The sequence below is a fragment of the Mustelus asterias genome, chromosome 14, assembly GCF_964213995.1.
Source record: "Mustelus asterias chromosome 14, sMusAst1.hap1.1, whole genome shotgun sequence".
NCBI classification, from domain to species: Eukaryota; Metazoa; Chordata; class Chondrichthyes; order Carcharhiniformes; family Triakidae; genus Mustelus; species Mustelus asterias.
In genome coordinates, this window is record NC_135814.1 from 61948537 (window position 1) to 61962348 (window position 13812).

Consider the following 13812-nt stretch of genomic DNA (forward strand, 5'->3'; position numbering starts at 1 on the left):
CTCCTCCTCCCGCTGGGAGGAGCTTTTCCTTCTCTGTGGGTTCGCTGCTCATTTTCTCTGTCACACTGCAGGACAAGAGGGATACAAACAAATTGAATACAGGAGTTGGGACGTCTTGTTGAAGTTGTACGAGACATTGGTAAGGCCACACTTGGAATACTGTGTGCAATTCTGGTCACCCTATTATAGAAAGGATATTATTAAACTAGAAAGAGTGCAGAAAAGATTTACTAGGATGCAACCGGGACTTGATGGATTGAGTTATAAGGAGAGGCTGGATAGACTGGGACTTTTTTCTCTGAAGCGTAGGAGGCTGAGGGGTGACCTTATAGAGGTCTATAAAATAATGAGGGGCATAGACAAGGTAGATAGTCAATATCTTTTCCCAAAGGTAGGGGAGTCTAAAACTAGAGGGCATAGGTCTAAGGTGAGAAGGGAGAGACACAAAAATGTCCAGAGGGGCAATTGTTTCACACAGAGGGTGGTGAGTGTCTGGAACAAGCTGCCAGAGGTAGTAGTAGAGGCGGGTACAATTTTATCTTTTAAAAAGCATTTAGATAGTTACATGGGTATGATGGGTATAGAGGGATATGGGCCAAATGCGGGCAATTGGGATTAGCTCAGGGGTTTAAAAAAAAAATAAGGGCGGCATAGACAAGTTGGGCCGAAGGGCCTGTTTCCATGCTGTAAACCTCTATGACTCTATGACTCTATAACTGCAGATTAAACATTTGGTCTGAGTGGAAGTCTTAAAGAAAGCAAATCAGCATCTGCTGTTCCATTCCTTGGAAACCTCAGCAACTTGAAAGTCTTAGAATAAGCACGTCCATGAGAAGGGGTCGAATTGAAACATAAAATTCTGCCTGGGCTGGACAGACTAAATGCAGGGATATTGTTTCCCCTGGCTGGGGGAGTCTAGAACAAGGGGTCACAGTCACAGGATACTGGGTAGGCCATTTAGGACTGAGATGAGGAGAGATTTCTTCACTCAGAGGGTGGTGAACCTATGGAATTCTCTATCACAGAAAGCTCTGGGGGCCAAATCACTGAATGCATGTATGAAGGAAATGGGTGGATGTTTAGACTCTAAAGGTGTCAAGGGGTATGGGGCGAGTGCTGGAGTATGCGTTGAGACAGAAGATCAGCCATGACTTTATTGAATGGCTTGAAGGGCCAAATGGCCTACTGCTGCTCCCAATGTCAATGTTTCTATGAACTCAGCAAGAGCCAGTAGAAATCAATCAGCGTATAATCTGAAAGTGATTGATCCATTTCAGTAGCGCTGCTGGGCTCTCCTTCCAGCTGTTGAATACATGTTCAGCGGGGTGAGGGTAAGAAAGGGCATTAGTCAGAATGCTGAGCTCCAGCATGGCGGCACAGTGGTTAGCACCAGGGACCCCGGTTCGATTCTCAGCTTGGTTATTGTCTGTGTGAAGTTTGCATGTTCTCCCCGTGTCTGCGTGGGCTTCCTCCGGGTGCTCCAGTTTCCTCCCACAGTCCAAAGATGTGCTGGTTAGGTGAATTGGCCATGCTAAATTCTCCCTCAGTGTACCCGGACAGGCGCCAGAGTGTGGCGACTCGGGGATTTTCACAGTAACTTCATTGTGGTGCTAATGTAAGCCTACTTATGACTAATAAATTTTAGAATAGCCGCCTGTTGGTGACAAATCAGCATTACAGCCCCTCTCTGCAGACTCTGCATCCGTGCTAATGATCTACCCGAAATGGAATCTAACAAGGTTCACACCAGACATGTGCGCAGATGATGCAGACATTATTTTGGGAACTGAAACACCACCCATGGTGCTGAAAATAATGCTGCTACAATACCAAATTTTGCAGTGCATCTGTTTTGGAGATGTTGGTTGAGAAATAAATATTGGTCAAGATCTGGGGATAACTCCCCTGCTCTTTTTTTAAAATCGTGCCAATGGGATCTTTCACATCCCATAGAAAGCAGATGTGTCCTTGGTTCACCTTTCCATCCATCAGACAGTAGGTCGGAGAGTCCAGTACTGTCACAGCAATGGAATGTTAACTTTGACTTTATACACATACTTTGCGAAAGAAAGAGTTCTGAAAACTTCAAACCTCTTGACTCTTCCATATCTCAATATGTCATTGAGACTAATCTATCTGCCATGATATTTCTCACAGTCTAAGTCCTGGAATATAATTCTCATGTACATCATCGTGTCATTACAACTTAAATACTGTAAGAAGCTGCAACATCGTTGACTGACTTAATCATATTTTTAATCAAAATTTGTGGTTGATATTTGCAAAGTTATTCAATCCACGAGTGAACACCGATAGCTTAAAAGAAAGACAGAGTGCTTTTATCTGTCTACAGGTGTACATAAAATTGAGTAAATCTGACCAGCACATTTGTGAATCTCAGAGGGTTTTTGAATTGAAGTAGTCTCTCTCTCTCTCTATCTATCCCCAGACTTTCTCTACCCTCCCCTTCGTCTCTTCCCCAGTCTCTCTGTCAGTCTTTTTCTCTCTCTTCCTGTCTCTCTTTATTTCTCTATCTCCCCCACTCCCAAGTCTCTCTCTCCTACTCTCTCCCCCACTGGAGGGGGTGCAGAGGAGATTCACCAGGATGCTGCCTGGGATGGAACATTTAAGTTATGAAGAGAGGTTGTGTAGGCTTGGGGGTTGTTTTCGTTGGAACAGAGAATACTGAGGGTTGACCTGATTGAGGTGTACAAAATTATGAGAGCCATGGACAGGGTGGATAAGGAGCAGCTGTTCCCCTTAGTTGAAGGGTCAGTCATGAAGGGACATAGGTTTAAGGTGAGAGGCAGGAGGTTAAGAGTGGATCTGAGAAAAAGCTTTTCTAGCCAGGGGGGTAAAAAAGTTGGCAGTCTGGAATGCGCTGCCTGGGAGGGTGGAAGAGGCAGGTTGCCTCACATCCTTTAAAAAGTACCTGTATGAACACTTGGCACATCATGACATTCAGGGCTAGGGGCCAAGTGCTGGCAGATGGGATTGGGTGGGAGTTCAAGTGTTTCTAAAGTGCTGGTGCAGACCCGATGGGCTGAAGGGCCTCTTCTGCACTGTGCGATTCTATGATTCTATAAAACATTTTTGAGTGAAGTTTCCTTGTGAACCAGATAAAAATGTTAAGAATTTTGGAGTGTTTGGATAAGGATATGAACGGTGGGCGGAATTTTTCGCACTTTCCTGCTGGTGGGATCTTCTGGTCCTGCCAATCTCACATACTGTTTATATCTTGTGGTAAACCACTGTTAGCTTATTGCCTCTGTGTGTGACATGCCTGGACATGCCCCTGCTGACCCTGCCTGGGACTCCTCCCCCCCGGTCCAGGTATAAAGGTGACTGCTCCCCACCCCCCTGCCTCAGTCTCTGGACCAGTTCATCGGCATGGGTGTGCTCCAAGTCTTTTGCTAATAAAAGCCTATTTGTTCTTGCACACAAACTAGTCTTTGCTTGATTGATAGTGCATCATATCTCACTTTCTAAACTGGCTTACAATGTTAGCAGCATTATTTGATATTCACCACTGCCGGCACCTCATTTGGTTCTTACCACATTGTGGTGAGCCAAAACTGAATATGGACACATGACTGAAATTTACATACATTTGTTCTTGATTTGCAATCCAGTCACCAGTGTAATTTCCTGTACCAATATGGTGGGTGGGCACTCACTCCCTTCTCACTATTCTGGAGGCTCATTAGGCTGGTTAGTGCCTTAAAAATGGGTGCTGGAGGGCTGAGTTGAGGGGACCCCATGGTTTTTTTTTATAATTACAGGTGGTATATTAATGCAAATGTTGCCCTTTCATCTCTGGGTCTGTGACAATAAATGAACGCTAACTCAAATTAATTCATCTTTGGGCTATCTATGAACATCCTCAGTGAAAGTGTTTTGAAAAGTCCAACTTCTTAGGGAGATTGAATCAACTGTAATATTAGATACAACTTGACACAAATTGGTATTAACCAGATAGCTTCATTTAGAAAGTTCATAAGAATGCACGGGATAAGAAATAGGACTGTTAAAAGGTTTGGTTTGGAATCAAAGAATCCCTACGGTACAAAAAGAGGGCATTCAGCCCATCGAGCCAGGCCCTATTGCCCATAACTCCATGTATTTACCCTGCTAATCTCCCTGACGCTAAGGGACAATTTAACACGGCCAATTAACCTAACCCGCACATCTTTGGGCTGTGGGAGGAAACCAAAGCACCCAAAGGAAACCCACGCAGACAGGGGGAGAATGTGTAAACTCCACACAGACAGTCACCCGAGGCCAGAATTGAACCCGGGTCCCTGGTGCTATGAGGCGGCAGTGTTACCCATTGTGCTACTGTGCCACCCACGGTGTATTGTGAGTCTGCATGAAGTAAGGTTTGCTGCACCTCTCACTTGCACACTAGTTTCCAAACTGCAGCGAGATTTTGCATTCCCTCTGCTTTAACATCACTTATCTTGTTGAACCCAAGGCATAGATGTACACACGCAAAAATAAAATTGAGGCAACAATATATAGAGGAACGACATGAATAAGCTCTTCAGTTCCTTTGACCTATTTCTTCCACTGCAATTGCAGTCATTCAACTTGCATAAATAAAAACTTTGAGTTTAAGTATTCGTGTTGCAAGGAGGCTTACATTAACACTGCAATGAAGTTACTGCAAAAATTCCTTAGTTGCCACGCTCCGGCGCCCATTCGGGCACACTGAGGGAGAATTTAGCATGGCCAATGTACCTAACCAGCACGTCTTTCAGACTGTGAAAGGAAACCGAGCACCCAAAGAAACCCACACAGACACAGGGAAAATGTTCAGACTCTGCACAGACAGTGACCCAAATCAGGAATCGAACCCGGGTCCCTGGCGCTGTAAGGCAGCATTGCTAACCACTGTGCCGCCTTGCCGCGCCAAGGTCTGAGGGTCTGTTGGAGGTCTGTTGCAGTTTCAACTTGTTCTCCCTTTGATTGATAAGTAACAATCATGATTTTATCCAGCACTGCCACATAGACCTTAGACATGGAATAAAGACACTGGACAATGAACTTTACATTTACTGATGCTTCAGATAATAGTGGAAATCCAGGTCGGAAGCTAAGGCCTTAACAATAACATCTTTAAAGCAAATGTGAGGATTTCAAAGTTTTATTATGTTTTGGAATGTTATAATATTTTAATCAACCCCTCCACCCACCAGAAACCTGGAAGCCCTGGATGAACCTAGTATCTGAGGTCACTATTTCAGATGTCAGAGCAGCTTTCTCGAAGGTCAACCCATGGAAAGCGACTGGCCCGGATGGGGTACCTGGACGAGCGCTCAGATCCTGCACGGATCAGCTGGCGGAGGCAGACATCTTCAACCTCTCTTTACAAAAATCTGAGGTCTCTACCTGCTTCATGAAGATCACCATCATCCCAGTACCAAAGAAAAGCCAAGCAGCGTGCCTTAATGACTATCATCCAGTGGCTCTGACATCCATCATTATGAAGTGCTTCGAAAAGTTAGTCATGGCACAAATCAATTCCAGCCTCCTGGATTGCCTGGATTCACTACAGTTCACCTACTGCCACAAGGGGTCCACAGCAGACGCCATCTCCCTGGCCCTGCACTCAACCCTGGAACACCTAGATAACAAAGACATCTATGTCGAATTCCTATTTATTGACTACAGCTCGGTCTTCAACACCATTATTCCTCCAAAACTCATCCACAAACTCCATGGCCTGGGCCTCGGCTGCTCCCTCTGCAACTGGATCCTGAACTCCTTAACCCACAGACCACAATTAACACCGGTGCCCCACAAGGCTATGTTCTCAGCCCCTTCTATACTCCTTATACACCTATGACTGTGTGGCCAAATTCCCCTCCAACTCGATTTTCAAGTTTGTTGACAACACCACCGTAGTGGGTCGGATCTCAAACAATGATGAGTATTGGAATGAGATAGAGAATCTGGTGAACTGGTGCAGCGACAATAATCTTTCCCTCAATGTCAACAAAACGGCGAAGATTGTCATCGACTTCAGGAAGCGTAGAGGAGAACATGCCCCTGTCTACATCAACGGGGATGAAGTAGAAAGGGTCGAGAGCTTCAAGATTTTAGATGTCCAGATCACCAACAACCTTTCCTGGTCTCCTCATGCTGACACCATAGTTAAGAAAGCCAACCAATGCCTCTACTTTCTCAGAAGACTAAGAAAATTTGGCATGTCAGCTATGACTCTCACCAACTTTGACAGATGCACCATAGAAAGCATTCTTTCTGGTTGTATCACAGTTTGGTGTGGCTCCTGCTCTGCCCAAAACCGCAAGGAACTACAAAAGGTTGTGAATGCAACCAGCATGCATCACGCAAACCAGCCTCCCATCCATTGACTCTGTCTACACTTCCCATTGCCTCAGCAAAGCAGCCAGCATAATTAAGGACCCCACACACCCCGGACATTCTCTCTTCCAGCTTCTTCCATTGGGAAAAAGATACAAAAGTCTGAGGTCACGTACCAACCGACTCAAGAACAGCTTCTTTCCTGCGGCCATCAGACTTTTGAATGGACCTACCTCGCATTAAGTTGATCTTTCTCTACACCCTAGCAATGACTAACACTACATTCTGCACTCTCTCATTTCCTTCTCTATGAATGGTATGTTTTGCCTGTATAGTGCGCAAGAAACAATACTTTTCACTGTATACTAATACATGTGACAATAATAAATCAAATCAAATCAAAAAAAGATCTCTCTCTTTTAATGCCTCTATTGTTTACATTTGCTATTTCTTTCTTTGCTTTGCTAGCATGGCAAATATGACACTCTTAGTCAAGAACAGTGCAGTGTCGGGATATTTGCTGTAAATACAGGCTGGTCAGGTTAATAGTTAGGGAGAGGTTTGAGTATATTAAGGAGAGCCACATGGATTTGTAAAAGGCAGATCATTCTTGACTAATCGAATTGAATTTTCTGAAGTTACAGAGAAGCTGGATGAATGGAGAGTGTTACATGTTGTCCATGTAGAGCTTAAGAAAGTGTTTGATGAAGTACAAGATAAAAGGCTGGTTACAAAATCAAGGCTCATGGACTAGAAGGGCCAGCATCAATTTGGATTTTAAAATTGGCTTACGGGTAGAAAACAGCAAGTCATGGTTACTACTTGCTTTCCAGACTGAAGAAAGAAGGAAATCTTGCATTTATATAGCGCTTTTCACAAGTATATAAAAAGGAATAGAGTGGCTAGAGTGAATGTTGGACCCTTGGAAGATGAGGGGGTGGATTTAATAGTGGAAAACGAGGAAATGGCTGAGACTTTAAATAAGTTCTTTGTGTCGGTCTTCACGGTGGAAGACACAAATAGTTTGCCGAATATTAGAGATCGAGAGTTGGTGGGAGGGGAGGTCCTTAATACAATTACTGTTACTAAGGAGGTGGTGCTTGGTAGACTAATAGGACTGAAGGTAGACAAGTCCCCGGGCCCGGATGGAATGCATCCCAGGGTACTGAAAGAAATGGCTGAGGTAATAGCAGATGCGTTAGCAGTAATTTATCAAAATTCGCTGGACTCTGGGGTAGTGCCGGCTGACTGGAAAACAGCTACTGTTACGCCGCTGTTTAAAAAAGGAAGTAGACAAAAGGCGGGTAACTACAGGCCGGTTAGCTTAACGTCCGTAGTTGGGAAGATGCTAGAGTCCATTATTAAAGAGGAAATAACAGAGCACCTGAATAAGAATGGTTCGATCAAGCAGACGCAGCATGGATTCATGAAGGGAAAGTCGTGTTTGACGAATCTACTGGACTTTTATGAAGATGTCACTAGTGCGGTGGACAGAGGGGAACCGGTGGATGTGGTGTTTTTAGATTTCCAGAAGGCGTTCGATAAGGTGCCTCACAAAAGGCTGCTGCAGAAGATTGGGGTACATGGAGTTAGGGGTAAGATGTTGGCGTGGATTGGGGATTGGCTATCTAACAGGAAGCAGAGAGTTGGGATAAATGGGTGCTTTTCTGGTTGGCAGTTGGTGACCAGTGGCGTGCCACAGGGATCGGTGCTGGGGCCTCAATTGTTTACCATTTACATAGATGATCTGGAGGAGGGGACTGAATGTAGGGTATTCAAGTTTGCTGATGACACGAAGGTGAGTGGGAAAGCGAATTGCGTGGAGGACGCGGAAAGTCTGCAGAGAGATTTGGATAGGCTGAGCGAGTGGGCGAGGATCTGGCAGATGGAATATAACGTTAGCAAATGTGAGGTTATCCACTTTGGAAGAAATAATAGTAAATTGGAATATTATTTAAATGGAGAAAAATTACATCGTGCGACTGTGCAGAGGGACCTGGGGGTCCTTGTGCACGAATCGCAAAAACTCAGTCTGCAGGTGCAGCAGGTGATCAAGAAGGCGAATGGAATGTTGGCCTTTATCGCGAGGGGGATAGAATATAAAAGCAGGGAGGTCTTGCTGCAACTGTACAAGGCACTGGTCAGGCCGCAACTGGAGTACTGTGTGCAGTTTTGGTCCCCTTATTTGCGAAAGGATATATTGGCCTTGGAGGGAGTGCAGAGAAGGTTCACCAGGTTGATACCGGAGATGAGGGGTGTAGCTTATGAGGAGAGATTAAACAGATTGGGTCTGTACTCGTTGGAGTTTAGAAGGATGAGGGGTGATCTTATAGAGACATATAAGATAATGAAGGGGCTGGATAGGGTAGAGGTGGAGAGATTCTTTCCACTTAGAAGGGAAACCAGAACTAGAGGGCACAGCCTCAAAATAAGGGGGGGCCGGTTCAGAACAGAGTTGAGGGGGAACTTCTTCTCTCAGAGGGTAGTGAATCTCTGGAATTCTCTGCCCATTGAAATCATCATAGAAATCATAGAAACCCTACAGTGCAGAAGGAGGCCATTCGGCCCATCGAGTCTGCACCGACCACAATCCCACCACTTGAAGTGGTGGAGGCTTCCTCGTTGAATATGTTTAAATCACGGGTAGATAGTTTTCTGATCGATAAGGGAATTAGGGGTTATGGGGAGCAGGCGGGTAAGTGGAACTGATTCGCTTCAAATCAGCCATGATCTTGTTGAATGGCGGGGCAGGCTTGAAGGGCCAGATGGCCTACTCCTGCTCCTATTTCTTATGTTCTTATGTTTATAAGATCATTGGACATTGCAAAGTGTTTTACAGCCAATGAAGTACTTTTTGAAGTGTAGTCACTGTTGTGGTGGAAGAAGCTTGACAGCTAATTTGCACTCTGCAAACTCCCACAAACAGCAATGACCAGATGAGATACTCTGCTTTTTGGGATGTTGACTGAGGGGTAAGTGTTGACTACTATACCGAGGAATAATGCCATAGCATCCTGTACATCCACCCAAGCAGACTGATGGGGTCTCAGTTCAACATCTCATCCAAAAGACACCGCTTCTAACAACGTACTGCTGCCTCAGTGCTGCACATAGTGGCAACCTTCATCTTTGTGCTTCAGCTCTGGAGTGGGACTTAACCTTTCACCCTTGTGATTCAGAGGTAGGTGTGCTAACAACTGAGCCAAAGATGCCAATGCTAGACCGTAGTATTCTTCCTGGCTTAGGTCTTTTCATATATATAAATGACTTGGATATTGGAATACAGAGTAAAATTTCAAAATTTGCCATTGATACAAAGCTTGGAGGTGTGGTAAGTAGTAAGGATTATGCAAACCAACTGTAACAGAACATAAATAGGCTAGCAGAATGGGAGGTGAAATCTAATGCAGGGAAATGTGAAGTGATGCATTTTGGCAAAAGGGATAGGAAAAGGCAATATAGATTTAATGGCACTGTTCTAAAGAGAGTGAAGGGACACAGGGATCCAGGGGTCCGTCCGTGTGCATAGATTTTTGAGGGTGCAAGGACATACTGAGAGAACAGTTTGTCAAATGTTTGCAACCTTGGGCTTCATAAAGAGAGGTATTAAGTGCATAAGCAGAGACATTGGCCAGAATTTTACCGTCCCACTCGCCACAGAAATCAGAGCGGGTGAGGGGTGGACAGTGGAAAGGTCCATTGACCTCGGGTGGGGATTTTATGGTTTTGGGATGAGTGAGCTGTAAAATCCCACCCATTGTGCTGAACCTTTCTAAAGCTCCGGTTAGAGCATTGCAATCAGTTCTGGGCAATAGACTTTAAGAAACATGTGGATGTCCTTGAAGGGGCGCAGAGATTTATCAGAATGGTTCAGAGATGAGGGCATTAACCTACAAAGTTATGTTTGAGAAGCTGAGGTGGTTCTCCTCAGAGCAAAGGGGATTGAGGGCAGATTCGAGGGCAGATGGGCGGCAGGGTAGCACAGTGGTTAACACTGCTGCTTCACAGCTCCAGGGACCTGGGTTCGATTCCCGGCTTGGGTCACTGTCTGTATGGAGTTTGCACATTCTCCTCGTGTCTGCGTGGGTTTCCTCCGGGTGCTCCGGTTTCCTCCCACAGTCCAAAGATGTGTGGGTTAGGTTGATTGGCCATGCTAAAAAATTGCCCTTCGTGTCCTGGGATGCGTAGGTTAGAGGGATTAGTGGGTAAATATGTAGGGATATGGGCATAGGGCCTGGGTGGGATTGTGGTCAGTGCAGACTCGATGGGCCGAATGGCCTCTTTCTGTGCTGTAGGATTCCTAAGATTTCTAAGATTTGTTTGCGATGTACAAGATTTCGATCAGGTAGACAAAAAAATTGTTCCAATTAGCTGATAACGGCTTGGGGCTTGCTGTATATGAGGGAAGTGGAAGCAGAGATTATTAATGATTTCAAAATGAAACTGGATGGGCCCTTTCAGGCTATGGGAGTAGCTCTGGGGAACTGGCTGTCTACATGGACTCAATGGATTGAATAGCCTCCTTCTGTGTTCTCATGACTTAATAACTCAATGGGTGGAATTTTACAACCTCATCACGCCCGTTTTGCGGCGGGAAAATATTGAAAAATCAGGCGTGATATGACTAGTGTGAATGGCGCCCATTTTCACACCCATTCCCATTTTACCAAGAAAAACATTCGGCACGATCGGGAGCCCGCCCAAAATGGACAAAATGTCAATTTGTATTTTCTTGCATTCATTACAATGTAATTATCGAGCTTCATGGCTGGAAACTCTCTGAAGGGGCAGTACTGCAGCCTCAGGACTTGTCAAGCAGCACTGTCTGTGGCCACTACTGCATGGGTTCTGGGTGTGTGTTTGTGAGTGGGGTGTGGGGAATAGGGGTTGCTGTGTTGCCATTCTGGGAACTGTGGGGGGTATGGGGAGTGTGTGTTGCTGGGGGTCTGTGGGGGGGTATGGGGAGTATGTGTTGCTGAGTGTCTATGGGGGGGTATGGGGAGTGTGTGTTGCTGGGGGTCTGTGGGGGGTATGGGGAGTGTGTGTTGCTGGGGGTCTGTGGGGGGATATGGGGAGTGTGTGTTGCTGGGGGTCTGTGGGGGGGGGTTATGGGGAGTGTGTGTTGCTGAGGTTCTGTGGGAGGTATGGGGAGTGTGTGCTGCTGGGGGTCTGTGGGGGGGTATGGGGAGTGTGTGTTGCTGGGGGTCTGTGGAGGGGTATGGGGAGTGTGTGTTGCTGAGGGTCTGTGGGGGGGTATGGGGTGTGTGTGTTGCTGGGGGTCTGTGGGGGGATATGGGGTGTGTGTGTTGCTGGGGGTCTGTGGGGGAGTATGGGGAGTGTGTGTTGCTGAGGGTCTGTGGGGGGGGTATGGGGAGTGTGTGTTGTTGGGGAATCTGTGGGGGAGTATGGGGGGTGTGTGTTGTTGGGGAGTCTGTGGGGGGGTATGGGGAGTGTGTGTTGTTGGGGAGTCTGTGGGGGAGTATGGGGAGTGTGTGTTGTTGGGGGTCTGTGGGGGAGTATGGGGAGTGTGTGTTGCTGAGGGTCTGTGGGGGAGTATGGGGAGTGTGTGTTGTTGGGGAGTCTGTGGGGGAGTATGGGGAGTGTGTGTTGTTGGGGGTCTGTGGGGGGTATGGGGAGTGTGTGTTGTTGGGGGTCTGTGGGGGAGTATGGGGAGTGTGTGTTGTTGGGGAGTCTGTGGGGGAGTATGGGGAGTGTGTGTTGTTGGGGGTCTGTGGGGGAGTATGGGGAGTGTGTGTTGTTGGGGAGTCTGTGGGGGAGTATGGGGAGTGTGTGTTGTTGGGGAGTCTGTGGGGGAGTATGGGGAGTGTGTGTTGTTGGGGAGTCTGTGGGGGAGTATGGGGAGTGTGTGTTGTTGGGGAGTCTGTGGGGGAGTATGGGGAGTGTGTGTTGCTGAGGGTCTGTGGGGGAGTATGGGGAGTGTGTGTTGTTGGGGAGTCTGTGGGGGAGTATGGGGAGTGTGTGTTGTTGGGGAGTCTGTGGGGGAGTATGGGGAGTGTGTGTTGCTGGGGGTCTGTGGGGGAGTATGGGGAGTGTGTGTTGCTGGGGGTCTGTGGAGGGGTATGGGGAGTGTGTGTTGCTGGGGGTCTGTGGAGGGGTATGGGGAGTGTGTGTTTTGCTGGGCTGGGGCGAGCAGAGTTCTTTAACCTCTCCATCTGTCCCTCCCCTTCCCCAAACTCCATCCCCCTCCCCTTCAGATCGGCGAGATGGCTTTTGCAATGCAACCCATTGATCTTTCTTTTCTTTTGGTTGCTGCTGGAGCTGAGGAGGAGGAGCAGGAGGATGAAATGCGGGCAGAGGAGGCCCAGGCCTTACCACTCGCAGGAGACAGGCGCTGGAGGCAGGACGTGGTCGCCATTCACCCCCGGGGGGGGGGGGGGGGGGGGGGCGGTGTGGGAGGGGGGGAGCAGGAGAAAGAGGGAGCGGCGACCCTGGCAGTTCCGTATGTGAGTGTCCTTTGAGCAACTGTTGGACAACGACTCCGGCTCCAAAAGGAAACAGTGCGACACCTGTGCCATTTGTTGCAGGGCCTGGCACCTCGGGGCACGGGGGGCACCCATACCCGGTGGCTGTGAAAGTGACGGCCGCCTTAAACTTTTACACCACCAGGTCCTTCCAGACCGCCAGTGGAGACCCTTTTGGCATTTCCCAACCATCCATCCACAAGTGTGTCAAGGAGGTCACAGATGCCCTGTATGCTCGGGCTGGCCAGTATATTAAATTTGACCTGGATCAGGCCCAGCAGGAAGCCCAGTCTGCAGGATTCGCGGCCATCACGGGGATGTCAAATGTGCAGGGGGGTATAGACTGCACCCATGTCACCCTCAAGGTCCCAGTGAAGAATCCAGGAAGATTCATGAACAGGAAGGGCTTCCATTCAATAAATGTATAATTGGTGTGTGACCATCTGTTGAACATCATGAACGTCTGCGCCAGACACCCCGGCAGCCTGCATGACAGTTTAAAGCACTTTTAATGCCTGGAGCACTCTGGCGGGACCCTCCAATATATCCCCCTGATATCGTCCCACATTGTGCCCTCGACAACCTGGCGCAGCAGTGAGGAGACCTTTTTGGAGGAGGAGGACTTGGAGGCTGCCCAGCCGGGCATCGCTGGGGACGCGGTTGCCCAGCAGGAGGAGGAGGAAGAGGAGGAGGAAGAGCAGGAGAATGATGATGAGTGACATCGCCAGGCGCTGGAGGGCTGGCGGCAGCAAAGATCAGGCATGCGAGGGCAGCGAGGGCGGCCCTGATCGCCATGCGCTGTGGAAACTAGGAGCCTGCATTGCTGTACGTGGGTTCCATTAACTAGCCCCCCGCCCCCCCCACCTTGGAGTCCCATGATCTCCTGCAACATTGTAACACCAGAGTGGTGGGCCTGGGTACGCTGTGTCAGCGAGTTTCTGTGGCAGGCAGGAGGGTGATGATGATCCGCTAAACACCATTATGATAATGCCCTGTGCAAATT